Consider the following 15,253-nt stretch of genomic DNA (forward strand, 5'->3'; position numbering starts at 1 on the left):
CTCCCAGAATTCAAGATCTTTAGCAAGCTGATTTGCAAATATTGTCGGGCTGTTCTTAAACCCTTGAGGCAACACCATCCATATGAGCTGGGTTTTACACCCACTTTTTGGGTTCTCCCATTCAAATGCAAATATTGTCTGGCTGGCTTCATGGAGAGGGAGGCAAAAGAAGTCATCTTTTAAATCTAGAACAGTAAACCAAGTCACACCAGGCGTTAATACTATCAAAAGGGTGTATGGGTTTGCCACCACTGGGTAGAGGTCCTCAGTTATTTTGTTTATAGCGTGTAAGTCCTGAACAACCCGACATGACCCTTGGCTTGCAGACAGGCAATATAGGGGTGTTGTAACTGGACTCACATTCCTTTAATAACCCTATTGGCAGGAATTTCTCTATCACTGGCCGAATTCTTTCCCTGTCCTCTTTTTCTGAAAGAGTATTATTTTATCCTTACTGGCTGCCATCCTTCTTTGATTTTTACCTCGACTGGTGGGGCATTTTTGGCTCTTCCAGGTACATCAGTGGCACCACCTCTTCATTAATTTTGCCCTCTGTGGGAACAGTTGCTAAAAGCAAGCCCATTACTTGCATATATTGCTGATCATTTGCCTCCAGAGTAATTTCTCCTTTTTCAAATCTGATTACCGCACCCATTTGTTTCAACAGATCTCTCCCCAAAAGAGGTTTTGTGGAGTTGGGCATATATAAAAAATTATGAATGCCTTCTTGTTTAGCCAATTTGTATTTCAAAGGTTCACAAAAATAGGCTTTTTCACTTTGGCCAGTGGCTCCCTTTACTACTACGTAATTGTTACTTATTGGCAATCTACCAAAAATTCCACTTGTTTTTTTTCATTCCAGGTTCCCGTCAGTCTTTTTCAAAACTCGCTACTGTCTGATTCTCTCTCTGCCTACTTCTTCTGCACCTTTCCCAACATTCATTTTCCCAATGTACATCTCTCTCTAAAGGCTTTCAAAGCCTTCCATCCTCTTTAGTAGTGCCGCTACGCCTATCCTTTCGACAACCTTCCTCTTCCCTGTTACTAGATACTCTCCAGGCTTCATCTAACAATGTTTCCAAATTCCTACTTTCTGTTGCTCCTAGTTTCTGTAACTTTTCTAAGGAGAGGTTGCACCATTTCGGGTGCGAGAGGCTACCCTGAGAGGTATCCAGCTTGCCCCCTCCCTTTCGCTGCTTCTAGCAGCGGTTTTTCTATTTTTTTTCCTTCTTTCTCTTCTTGCTGCAGTTTAAACACAGGCAAGGCCATGCGGAGCGGTGGGGTTGATTTTCTCTTGCAGCTTGGCACAGGCCTGAAATTTATGTTCAAGCTGGACAGCACAGGCCTGGGATATTTTGCTTTTTCATTTTTCCATTTAATTCCAGTCATAATACACTTTATATGCAATTCCAATTAACTCAGCAATAGTTACATTCCTCAGCCCCATTTACCTTTTGCAATTTTCTTACAGATGTCAAAAACCAGCATATTAAACATAAATCCATTATTCCCATTTTCCTAGATCCAATTCAGTTCATATTCTAGCCACTTTTAAATACAACCTCTCCCAAGCTCACATCCATCATAACATTTAGTTTGGTTTTTTCCATACCTGCGACTAGCACCTAAATTCAATACGAATCGGAGTTTAACAACTTAAATCCTTTTCTGGTCTCAAAATGATTAGATAACAATAAGAGCAAACTAACTTACAGTACTGTACTTCATCCTATTTTTCCCAAGTTCTGCAGAACAACGTTTATTGCCACTAATTGCTATAATCCCACATTCAAGCCACAAGTGAATGCAATATTGTTTCAAACTTTCTTACACCATGCGCACTGTAATTTAACTCACGCCACGTGACTTAAATCAAGGTGTTTTAAGCTCATCTTCTGCTTTATACAGATCACGAGCTAAAGCATAATACCACCATACATTTCAACAGTAATTACTGTAATTAGCACACACTCAGGCAGCACACCCAGACAAACAGACACTTTTACCGGCTGGCTGGTGTTACAACAGATAGCTATCTGGCATAGTGCTTAGAATGGAATGCGTGGAATGCCCGGGCACTTACAAAAGATAACACACAGTTACAGACTGACTATTACTTCTTCAGCAGCTGTGAAAAGTAACTTGAGAGATTCTGCTTTACCCTTCTCCTTGCTAAAAAAATCATTAGCAGGTCCGTCCTGGCTCTCAAAACCGGGACGCAGAAATCTCAGGGTTGCTCGATCCGCTCCTAAGATCGCTAGCGGCCGACTCTCATTTGGACAGCAAACCCCTCCCAGGTACTCGTTGACACCAAATACCATTGCGGAAACCCTGGCCACGTGTGGGCGTCCCCTACGACTTACTGGCTTCCCGCCTTACAATACAACATACTCGACATCCCTGTTCCGCTGTTAGTGCTGGAGGTCTTTTTTTCTACTCCCGCAGTGACCGGCTGGGAGCGGAGGTCTTCCAAGAAAGAGCTTCGGGGCATGCCCAAGTCATCCATTCTCAGCTGTTCATGTGGCCAAGCGGAACGCCCTCCTGGCTGGCTTGCCAAAATGAGGTGAGGAAACGATCTTACAACCTGTGAGATTGGAAAAAAGATATGTATTTACAGTGCTGGACACACGGGGGAATAATTCCACCTAAAACATATGCAAATTTCCCGTAGCAGTGAGCTTGGTTAAATGCTGTAAAGTGTTACATATTCATGAAAGTTCTAGGAATGCCTATACATATTCATAACCTGTCCCTGAGAAGGCGGTTCTTATTACAATGAGTTCTGGGAAATCATTTCCATAGTCTCCACCTTCGGGCCCTCCTGGTTGCACCTGTGCAGTGATCGTGAACCAGGGTCTTCTTCTCTGTACACCTTCACCTTTGGCTTGGTGTGCTGAGCTGTCTGGGACTCAAACTGATGAGTTGGTTAGAACTGGTGTATCTCCTGTCCTGTGCCCAAGTTTCTGTTATCTACTTCACCCAAGGATGCACCTAGGATGCACCCAAAGATTTTATCTTGGCAAGGCCTATGAAGTCATCAGTGGACTCTTGTTTCTCGTACAAGAATTTGCACAAAGCTAAGCAAGGCTAGGCAATTGTGATGTGAGTTAAGGGTTAGCTCTCTAAAGTGTTAGCTCCTTAGTTCTTTAAGTGTTACTTAGTTAATTCCCTGTATCAGTGTGAACAGGGGGGTTGTCCTGTGCAGGGACAGGAGGTGGACTCCATGATCCTGGTGGTCCCTTCCAACTCAGGACATTCTATGATTCTATGATCCTTTGTCTTTGGTATTTTGGTATTCATTATCATAGGTATAATTTTTATTATTGCATATTTAATTTCAATTTTTTAAATTACATTTTTAAATTTTTTAAAAAATTCCAATTATTTCACTGTTTTTAACTCAACCGACGAGTGTTCTCACTGTTACCCTTCCAGTTCTCTCCCACATCCTGCTGCAGGGAGGGAGTGAGCGGCTGCATGGGGCTCAGTTACTGGCTGGGGTTCAACCACGACGGTCCTTTCTCCACCCCTTGTTCCAGCCCATGGACGTCAGGCTCAGGTCCCACACGATCCAATACGTCCTCACCAACCACCGCTCCCCTTCCCACCCTTTGATGTCACACACAGACAGTTGCCCTCAGTCCATGTGCCGCCCTGTGAAACATCCATAAAATGTCATTACACCCCGCCGAGCTCATGGACTCCATGGTTTTGGGCTCTGTCTGTTCCGTGGCCACTCCGGACAGCACAGGTGTCTGTTCCGTGGGGTCACGGGCACCAAAGCCAGCTCGGGTGGGAACCAAGAGGGTCCCCTCGTGTTCAGGGCCCAAAGTGCCATCTGTAGCATCTGCCCGTCCTTTTGAGTGCCCAGAGCCTCCTTCTTGGGGCCCAAATCCTCATGTTTAGGGTCCCAACGTGTCTTTTATCACCCATGGCCTTTGTTCAGGGCCCACAGTTTCAGTTTTAGGTGGAACTCGTTGCCTGGCAACAACCAACCAATAGTCTGTGGGGAGTCGGTGGACCCAGGACAACCAATCACATTTGAGGAGGCGGGGCAAGTCATGTGATTGATATGTAACCCTCTTTCTGCCTCTCTTCCGCTTTCCCAGCTGATTCTGCTTCCATCTCTCTTCACATCCCTGTCCCTATTTCCCTCTTACTGTTCTGTCCATTTTTTATTTTCTGTCTTTCTGTCGTGTTCCCAGTCCTGTCCTTTCTCACTATATCCCCCTGTCCAGCTGGCGGCCCCTTCTTTCTTCATTCTCTTTATTTTTCTTCTCTCCATCTCTTTGTCCTGCTGCCCACCACAGTTGTTTTTTTTCCTTCAGTGCTGTCCTGCGCCCTGTTCCTTTGCCAGTCCCTGTTCCTTGTTCTGTCACTCTGTCTCAGTCCTGGTGTATTTTTAAATGTTTTTCATTTCATTTTCTTCTTCTTCCACTCATTTGTCCTGCTCCCTGCCCATCTTTGTCTCTCCTTCCCTTTATTCTGCTGCCCATCTCATTTTCCCTTCCTGCTCCAGCTCTCTGTCCTGCTCCCTGCCCCTCTCATTCCCTCTCTGTTTTTCTGCCCTTCTCCCTGTCTGTTCCCCACTCTGTTTTGCTGTCCTGCTCCTTCTGTAGTTTTTCCACTCTCTCTGTCACTCTCTCCTGCTCCCTGTCACTTTCATTTCTCACTTCATCTCTGTCTTGCAGCCCAAAACTGTTTTTTGGTCTCCATTTCTGTTCTGCTGCCCAGCCCAGGCTTTTTTACCTCTATCTGTGCCCTGCTGCCTGTTCCTCACTTTTGTCTTTCCCTTTGTGCTGCCTCCCTGACCCTTTTTTTTCCTCTGTGTCGCCCTGTCCTGCTCCCTGTCTTTGTGTTTCTCTGATAATCCATGTCCTGTTCCCTTTCCTTCTCGCTTTGTCTCTTGCATGTCCTTCTTCCTATCAATATTCTCCCCTCCTCTCCCCTCCCCTCCTCTCCCCTCCCCTCCTCTCCCCTCCTCTCCTCTCTCCTCCTCTCCTCTCTCCTCCTCTCCTCTCTCCTCCTCTCCTCTCTCCTCCTCTCCTCTCTCCTCCTCTCCTCTCTCCTCCTCTCCTCTCTCCTCCTCTCTTCTCCTCCTCTCTTCTCCTCCTCTCTTCTCCTCCTCTCTTCTCCTCCTCTCTTCTCCTCCTCTCTTCTCCCCTCTCCTCCTCATCTTTCTGTTCTTGCTGCTTCTTCCTCCACCTGTGTCCTGTTCCCTGCACCTTTTATCCTCTCACTCTGCCTCTGTCCTGCTGCCTGTCCCCATCTTTCCTGCCTTTATTCCTGCCTCGCCGCCTGTCCCATTGCTTCTGGCAATAGACCTCTGTCCAGCTGGCTCTGCCTTCTCTTTCTCCTCTCTTCCTCTTCCCTGCTCCTCAGCCCTCCTTTTCTCTTCCTCCAGCTCATTGTGGGTTCTCTCCCTTTGTCAGTCTCTTCATCCCCATCCGAACTTTGCTTTGTTTCTCAGTCCCTCTGTTCTGCTCTCTGTCCTTCCTTTTCTCCATCTGTCCATCCCCCTCACCATCCCTGTCTTTCTCTGCCCCCCTTTCCTTCTTCTCCTCCCCATCCCCTGTTGCTCTGTCCTGCTCCTCCATCCTCCTCTTTCTCCCTCCCTGTCTCATCATGGCTCCTGATCCCTATTTACCTTGATCTCTCCATCTCTCCAGCCTTTTCTCCATGCGTTTCTTTCTCTCTGGGCTCCTCTGTCCTCTCTCTTGTCTGATTTGTCATTTTCTAGTGCTCTGTCCTTCTCCCCAGCAGCTTCAGCTGAATGACCAGGTGTCGCTGTGCTCTGGTATTTCCTCAGCACTGCCCTGAGCATGATCTGTGTCTGTAGGGCTGGGGATCATTTAGGAGCTGGTCTCCTTGTGCAGACGGCAGAGCCGGGTGTAGTTGTGGCAGAGGTTGTTCTCAGCTGCTGCTCTGTGCAGCTTGGTGAAAGAGCCAGCTGGGGGCCTTCTTTTGGAGGAAGGTTTCTTGTTCTGTGCTCACTGCTCCTCGGGACCCTGCACAGGAGCCGTGTCGGGGTCTGCAGGGACGGGTGGGACCTGCTGTGATTCCTTGTGAATGTGAACTGAACTTGTCCAGATGTCCTCGGATGAAACCACACTGACCGAACGTAGTTTTGCTACCAGCTCCAGTGCCAACCTGTGTGCTTAACGCTGAAGAACGAGAGACACTGTGCTATTTTCCAGCTGTCAGTGGCTGCGAATCAGCTGAGAACATCATTGCCTTAGGTAATGGGGCAGGTGGTCTAGTGATCAGGGGTGTGGACTTGCATGGCGCTGCTTTCACTACCATTTTCTGGTCTTGCCACTTCAAAGCCGTTCCTTCTCCTGGAAATTTTAAGATGGCATTTCTTATTCTGAGGGACTGGAGTTGAACTTAATGCTGAGTGCCTGATATACTACAGCCCAGAAAATAAGAACAAGTATCTCGCTGTTTTGTGGGGCTTTTTCTTACACCGTCTGAACTTTGGTAAGCAAGAGGAAGAGTGGTTGACAGAGTCTGTTTTCTGAGAGTAACATGTTCCTGTACCTTTCCCGTCTTTCTGTGGTGAAAGAATTTCTTCCCTTGCGGAGAGGACTGCAAGACCTGCTCCTGTCAGCTTGGACTTCGCCTCCAAAGGTGGCGCAGCCTCTTCCATTGTGACATCACCCACTGCCATTGATGTCACAAAGCAGCATCAGTGCTGAGGTAGGCACAGCAGGGTATAAGACCAGGGGCCTCCCTGCGCCTTTGTCACTCTCGATCTTGAGGGAACTGAGATCGCAGAGTTTTTGGCTCGCTGCTGAGCAAGCAAGATGCTTGTTACCTGCACCTCAGCAGGTACCAAGAGACAGCCAGAGAAGGTTCAATGTCTGGACAGGTACGTGTCAAAAATCCTTTCCGCACATGTGTTTTCCACCTCGTCGGCTGGGGTGGGTGGAGGGTGGACAGGAGAGGAAGACTAGGGCAGCCTGAGAGCTCGGTCTTGAGCTGGTGGAAGGCAGCAGCCGGCTTTCAGTCTCTTCATGAGCACAAGGGCGAGGCCTGGAAAGCCTTTGATCTCTGCAGAATAAGGGACAGGTCCATTTTGGATCACACGGAGGGAGTGTGATCACCAGAGTGTTTCTTTGGTGCTTCCTTGGTTGCCCGTTGCTTGCCAGAACGCACTGACATTCAGCCTCCCTCCCTCTTTCCCCAGTCTGCATTTGTCTGCAGTTATGCCAAGAGAAGGGCCAGAGAGAACCCGGCTGCTAAAGAAATGCTGCGAAAGGGGAGACACGCACCCCTGCCTGGCAGCTGTTGACCTGTAGGGGCACAGGCTGAACCTTCTCTTGAGAGGGTGGAGAACAGGATCAGTACAAGTGCTGATGGGATGGTGGGCAGGAGAAACAGGCGTTCATTGTGTCCCTTCCGTTTCCAAAGAATCCCTCTCCAGCCCCACAGACATGCACTGTGGCAAGAGCTCCCATTGCAGCTCCTGCTCTTTGGAGTCAATCTTGAGCCCTTTGTCCCTAATGAAACAATCGCTGCCATGACAAATCCCCCACTGGTGCAGCTGCTGACAGCTCCAGCAGTGACTCGAGCTGGTGCAGGACCAAGCCAACGCACACGCCAGGAACGCCAGGCTCAAGGGCTGCAGTCCCTGCTGCTGCTCTCCAGTCTGCTGCTGATCTGCACGGGTACCGCCAGCTTCACCTGCCTTTTCCTCCTTGCTGCTCTGTAGGATGATGAAGGCGCTGATGGCAATGATGCTCGTGCTGCTTCTCGGTCTGTTCTGTTTCGGTGAGTCTCTGAAGAGCTCCAAGTTGAGGACGGTGCTTTAGGAGGTACTCGGGGCTCCATCCTGCCCTGTTCCGCTTCCCCCGCTGTGACCAGGGGAGCTCAGCTAAGAGCAGAAAGTCCCCAAGAGAGCTGTGCCAGTCCCTGCTCCAGCGGGATGGGTGTGGGGGTGAGGAAGGGGTGACTTGCCTTCCCCAGGAGGGCTAAGCCAGTTCTCTTCAGCCGAGGGAGAGGCCGTAGCTGAGCTCTCCTGCCCCAGGGGGATGAAAATCTTCTGCAGGACAAGGAGCACAGTCCAGGGCAGGGAACGTCCATCTCTTGCAGAGCCCGTACACCATGATAGCTGCTGACAAAGCAACAAGAGGACAGACAACTATGGCACTTGGGAAAGACACAGAAAGGGGAGCGGGCAGCCCGAGGCATAACCTAGCCTTAGACCAAGTTCTAAGCTCTGGTGTGTGTCTGACAGGTGTTTACCGTATGGGACAAGTTGTCACGGAAAGCTTCTGGAGAACTGCAGGAGAGTTAGAAGACCTGAGCAAAACCCTGTCCCTGCCAGACCAGCTCCATAAGCTCCAGGAACAACTTTATCATCTGCGCTGGAGTGCAAAAGATGTCGCTGAGCGGGGTCTACAGGAAGGTTTGAAGCAGGCAAAGCTCCCAGGCTTTACCGGACGGGTAAGGGCACAAGGCAGAAGGATCTACTCAGGGGTTTTATCCTCCCTCTGGCATGTATCCTACTCCATTCACTGTCATGGCCACGCTTCCTTTTCCTGTTGCTCCACACTTCCTTATGGGGAAGAAAGAGCGTGACGGGAATGACAGCTGTCTGAGTCGTACCTTCCTCTGCGTCCAGATCTCGGGTCCCACTCAAGGGAGGACTGGAAAGAAAGAACTGCCTCAGTACTGCAGAGTTAAGCCAGTCCTATCTCATGCCCAGAAGGCTTGTCTGTCCGTGCTGCCTGGCCTGGGGCCTCTCCACAGGAAAAGCCCCTTCCCGCAGCTCCAGCATTCAGAGCACTGGAGTGAGCAGCCCCCCCTTTCTGATCCCGTCAATCACAGCAGAACAAACCTGGGAGGCTTCCAGGCAATTTGGGTGTTCCTTCCATCTGATATGGGCCTTGTCCCCATTCACCTTGGCTGGCCTTGCAGGGGAGCTGCTTGCCCCCTTCCTTTTCCTTCCAACAGCCGCTCTCCTTTGTGTTCCTTCCCAGGTGGTTCAGGAGATCATCAATCAAGCCCTGGAGAAGCTGGAAGAAATCCAGGTCCCGATGCCTGATTATGCCCTGAAATCAGCAGGTGCCGTGACATTGTACATACAAACCAGTTTTAAAGCACTTCTTGCCCAGATTGACAAGATGTGCATTGGAACGTGTTCAGGGATAGGAGAGAAGGGGTGAGAAGTCAAGGGTCACCTAGCTGACATTCCTTGATGACTCCCTGCTGCGTGTTGCAGAGGGGCCGTGCCAGTGAGAAATAGGGGAACCCACTGTAGGACACGGATGACAACTGAGAAGCCTTTTTCAAGTCAACAGCGCAATATTCCTCCTGACACTGCCTGATGATCGTGCTCATGTTTTAATTTCCAGGGGCTGCTGTCGTCCATTCCAGGACTTCTCCATCCCTCCTAAATGCCAAAGCAAAGTTCTTCTTATATTCCCTGCCGGTGATGGATTACATGAGGTCCCCTGCGCTTATTCTGGAGGTAGGAGCACCAAGAAGCAGTAAAACAAAGGTCGAGGGAATGAACCAGACACACTGCTCAGACGAATGAGAGCCAGGGCAACCTTCTCCATGTCAATGTTGTTTCTTCTTGTCCTTTCAGCCAGAAAATCATCCTGGAAACTGCTGGCCCTTCCCAGGAAGTCAGGGACACATCTTCATCAAGTTGTCTGTGCCAGTCATTCCCACAGCAGTCACCATGGACCATGTCTCAGGGACAGCGTTCCATGGAGAAAGTACCTCTGGAGCTCCAAAGGACTTTGCTGTCTATGTAAGAGATTTCTCTGGAGTCGGGGGCAGGGGGTTGCACAGCATTTCTAAGCAGGGGGTAAAGATGGGTCAAAGAGTCCAGTGGCCTGAAGCTTCCTCCTGGCTCTCAGAAGAAACAGGCTCCCTAGAGTTGCTTTCTTCCCATTGTATTAATCCTTTATTCAATGTACCACTCAAAAGAAAAAAAGCTTCTGGGGCAAGATGCTACTCCACGAGCCACAGGAAAAAGGAGCTGGACAGTGCATGGTCCTAGACCTTCTTGGCTTCCAATCGCAGTGGTATTTGTGATCCTCAGGTTACCTCCCTCTCACTGAGAGCGTCTGCTCCTTTTCTGACTGGCGGCCTGGACTCGTTGAGTAGGCAAGTGTGGCGTGCTGCCCACCTGCAGCTTCTCGTCTTTTCTTTGTGCTCATTGTCCTTGGACTACGTAGATGAAATAACACCGTACTTCACCGACTGAAGTTCAGTCTTCCCATGGTGATACCAGAAGCTCTTGTTTTCTCCACCGCTGTCTTTCTGTAGGGCTTCAAGGAAGAACACGAGGAGCAGGGAACGTTCCTGGGACAGTTCACTTTCCTGGCACCGCTGAATCCCAGTCAGACCTTCCAGCTGAAGGTATGGGGACAAAGAGGGGGAGAACTGTAGGAGAGGAGGAGAAATGTGGCTGGATGGGGAGAGGCTTCTCTGCCAAAGGGCTACAGGCAGCCCTGTCCTTGAACATGTGCCACGCTGGCCTTTCTTGTGCTTTAACTTCCTGGTGGCAGATGGCTGGACTGCCGCTCTTCTTCTCTTTCATTTTGGGTTTAAACTTCAGCACGTAGAAGTGCCACAGTTGAAGCTGGAATCAGCTTGACTGTCTGGAGCCCAAGTGGACAGCAGCAACCACATCTGGTAGGATGCACGACTGCTGGTCTGCCAGTTAAAGACCAGAAATACTGGGCTTCCTGAGGATTCTGTTGGTGCTGGCAGTGAGTAGTGACAGGGGGGCCATTCTGTTTCTGTGGCTTCCTAGAGAAGACAATGAGGCATTTTCCTGACACCACCACTGGTTCTTCTGACTGTGGAAGCCTGTGCCCCAAAGCAGGCGAGAACTTTCCAGTGTATTTCCTGAGGCATCTGGGTGCTGCTTCTTCCTTTATAGTTCTTATGTCCCAATGAGGTGGAGCAGGATAGAACGTCTCGACCACGACTCTCAAAAGCCTTCGCGGGGCAGCAGGAAGGAAGCTGTTGAACGAAGCCGTCGCTGTGGCACTTCTGTCAGTGGTCACGTACCAGAGAGGAAAAGGCGACTCATTTCTTCTTGTCGTTTCAGAACGAGCTCCCTGGGGTCATGAATTACATCCAGCTGCAAGTGCTGAGCAACTGGGGCCACCCGGACCACACCTGCCTGTATCGGTTCAGGGTGCACGGTGATCCACCCAAAGACGGGGGAGAAGTTCCAGTTTCATATGTCAATAATTTCCATTAATGTTCACCAAGTCGAGTTCTGGTCTGCTTTGCCTGCGATGCTGACTGGTCCTTCCTGAGCTAACTGCAGCTCCCCGTCCTTCTCTCAACCCATCAGCTTATGGGAGACTTCAGGAGTCCACAGCAAGATTTTCCTTATTAAGGAAAACTCAGTCACAAATCTGCAGAAAGCCTGACATCCACATACTTGCTGCCTCCACAGGTACATCAGCAAGGCCCTGCCTGTACACCAAAGATTAAATTAATGGACAGTTTTCCTGTGCAGGAAGCAACTAAGGATCAATGGAACCATCTGTTGTTACCTGTTTTCACAAGAAGCAGATGCTGCTTCAGCGTCCACCTTTCAGTGTGTTGCCAATGAGAAAATGGAAGTGTGTTTTTTTCTAAGAAGGAAACCTTAACTGGAAAGTTGGTTCATGCCTCACTTGCCTCTCTGTGCCTATAATCGAATTAATAGCTCAGGAAACGTTACAGAGTGATTAGCAAAGCAAACTCAGGACACTTAAGAGATCCCATAACCACACGAGTCTGTCTTTCCTTTTGACTCTGAGTTCTCCAAGCCCCAAGGCAGGAGCAGGCAGGGCAGTCGTGCGCTTGGGTGGCACCAGGGAGGAGAGAGCAGGAGCAGCGCTTGGCACCCAGGGCTGGCAACAGCAATTTGTGCTCTGAGCTGGGGTTTAGTCCATGTGCTAGCCCAGCACAGATCCAGATACCAAACTGAGGGTGTCAGTTCATCCCCGGTGCCACACACACGGCACCTTCTTCCATCTCCTCCTCCCGATGAGCTGTTTTCCAGCCCCTTCCACCTCAGCCCAGCTCAGACACCTGCACTCTGGCCCGGGGCTGACTGGGGCTGGTGACCCTCGCTGGGCAGCAGCAGGAACCGCTCTGACCCTGGTTGTGGGGCTGTCCCTGGGCTGAGCCCTCGGGCCCAGGGATGGAGAACTGGGCCATGTTGGGGCCCAGGGGTTCTGAGGTCAACAGGTCCATCCAGACTGTCCATGCTGGAGACACCTGCTCCTGCAGCACCCCTGGTCCTGGACCTGAACCTGCTCCATCCTCATCCAGAAGCACACGTTTGTTTGGCATTTTCTTAAAACTGAAGATCATTCAGGTAGAGGGAGAGCCTGTTTAGAAGTTTGAGTAGTTTGGGGGCTGGGGCCCTCAGGGGTGGGGGCTGTTTCTGCCCCGCGCCCTTGGCCGGCCGCTCACAGCTGGGAAGGGACTTTCCAAACTCCTGCTGGAAGGAGGCAGATGTGGCCACCCCTGGCACAGCCTCAGGGTCTGCTGCCAACCTGCCGTCAGATCATCTCTCCATAGAATCACAGAATCGTTTTGGTTGGAAGAGACCATCAGATTCATGGAGTCCAAACATAACCCAACTCTAGCACTAACCCATGTCCCTCATGACCTCCAGTCTAAACCTCCCCTGGCACAACTTGAGGCCATTTCCTCTTGTCCTCTCACTTGCTCCTTGGGAGAAGAGACCAACCCCCTCCATGCTCCAACCTCCTTTCAGGCAGCTATAGACAGTGATCAGGTCTCCCCTCAGCCTCCTGTTCTCCAGGGTGAACCCACCACTTCCCTCAACTGCTCCTCATCACACTTGTGCTCCAGCCCCTCAGCAGCTTTGTCGCCTCCTCTGCACTCTCTCTAGTACCTCAATGTCCTTCTTCTGATGAGGGGCCCAAAACTGAACACAGGATTCAAGCTGTGGCCTCACCAGCGCCGAGCACAGTGGCAACAAGAAAGTGTGGCTGATGTTCTTTCTTGACCACACTCCCTTCCCCACTAAGGAAAGGGAAAAGGAGGAAAAGGGAGAGAGACTTACAAGTTGGATAGATTTAAAAAACAAAACGAGACGAAAATTAACACTTTCCTCATAATACTAATAATGAGACAAATAAGGCACAATATACAAAACCAATATTGTATTTCCCAGAGTAGCCAAAATGCTGCCACAGGGGCAGGTGTCACAGCAGAGGCTGCAGAGAAGACATCAGGAAGTCCTGGACTGGACTCGGCAGTAGACAGGAACTGGGTTCAGGGATGCAAGGACGGGAACCAGGATCAGGGTTGCAGGCAGGACAACGGGCAGGCTCCTCTTGAGATGCCAGCCATGGACCAAGAGCCTGAGACCCTCGTGATCTCCCAGCTTTAAACTGTGCATGACGTGGATGGCATGGAACAACTCGGTTTTCAGTTGGCGTCACTTGTTCTGTCCACCCCTCCCTGCAAGTACAACCCCCTCACTTATGGGACGTAAGAGATTCACCAGCGATGTTGGCTGCTATAGCAATAAGATCTAGTCCTAGGCCTTTTCTGCATACCAGCCCTACCGGTAGCTCAGTAAAACTGTCAATATTGGCCGTTGTCAGCTCTGGAGCAGACAGTGTTTGAAAAACACGCATCCAACTGCAGAAATTTGCAGTTACTTAGAAGAGCTTAAGCTGAAAGGAAAATTCACTAAAATACAATTAGTCTTGTTTTAACAAAAAGCAGGACAGCCCTCATCACAGTCTGCACCTTCCTCAGAGAGGCAGCAGAGGTGAGGGGCCGATGTCCTGTCTCGGGTGACCAGTGAGAACAGGACAGGTGGAAATGGAATGAGGCTGCGTCAGGGCACGTTCAGCCTGGACATTAGGAGAAAGTTCTTCAGTGGAGGGTGGTCGGTCACTGGAACAGGCTCCCCAGGAAAGTGGTCACGGCTCCCAGTCTGTCAGAGGTCAAGGAGCGTCTTGTGGTTTAATGTTACATGGTTGTGCGAGCAGTGCACAGCTGGACTCATTGATCCTTATGGGGATCTTCTAACTCGAGATATTCTATGATTCTGTGATGTTCGAGCTCAAGAATAGTCCATCCCCGACCCATTTGTGTGTGTGTGTGTTTGTCTCTTTCTGGGCTAACTGGGGAGATGAGGAGATCTCTGGGAGGAATCTAAACCTTACATGTGTCATATGGATGAATATTTTCCACTAGCACAGTCAAGTGTACAGAGAGACATGGCGGGGTTGGGGAGGTGAGGAGCAGGTTCTCCGTACAGTGATGGACCTCAGGCAGACTGCTGCTCCTTCCTGTCCACACCTCCTCAGGGGACACTCTGCATCAGTATCAATGGGAGAATTCTCCTGTCACTTCTCCTAAGTGCTCTTTCTGTACCTTCCTCTTTCACTACACCCTTGAAATGTATCTAATTAAGTGCACAAGTGTTGAAGACCAGATGTACATGAGGGAAGTGACAGGGCTCTGTCAGTCCTGTCTGATAACTGCCAGTCCCAGGCAGATACCTCAGGTACCCTGGGGCCTCTGGAGGTTTGCACTGGGGGCTTATGGTCAGACCATGGAGCTGTGCCTGAAAACAGGAGAACTGCTCTCAGTTCTTCAAAAAACAAACAAACAAACAATACAAACCCACAACTTACTCATCAGCTGAAATGATTCAATATTTTAAATAAAATGTCCATGAATTTCTGTCCTGCCAAAATACGGATTTTTACAATATGTATGAATTGCAGGAGAAGAAATATTGTAGTTACCCTGTGCTTGTATTTCCAGAACTCTGCCTATGATACTGTGTATTTAATCCCCCTGAACATCCAGGTGTTTCTACCTGTCCGTATTCAAACCACCATGTCTGCAGTCGTCTCTTCAGAAGCCTGTCTGGACATTTGCACTTTCCATTGCTCCCCAGAGGTTCTTCCTCCTCTCACTCTTTGCTCATTCAGAGCCTCTCACCTTTCTCTGCTTTGAGCTTCAGGCAGGTAAAGCTGAATTGTCTTTCAGCTGTCACTCTCATACTCCCTGTAGGCAACTCTTCAATTGTGGTGATGGACCTCACTGAAAGTTGCTTAAACTAACGATAGAGTATATTTTATTGTTCGTTATGTTCTGTTGTGTTTTCTTTCTCATTATCTTTTTTGCTTTTGCCAATTAAAATGCCTCTTTCTGCCTATTTAAATCCAGATCTCTAAGGAAAGCATGAAGTAATTTGTGCAGAGAAGTTGTAATAATCAGGTACAAACTT

Source organism: Caloenas nicobarica, chromosome 32, assembly GCF_036013445.1.
Source record: "Caloenas nicobarica isolate bCalNic1 chromosome 32, bCalNic1.hap1, whole genome shotgun sequence".
NCBI lineage: Eukaryota > Metazoa > Chordata > Aves > Columbiformes > Columbidae > Caloenas > Caloenas nicobarica.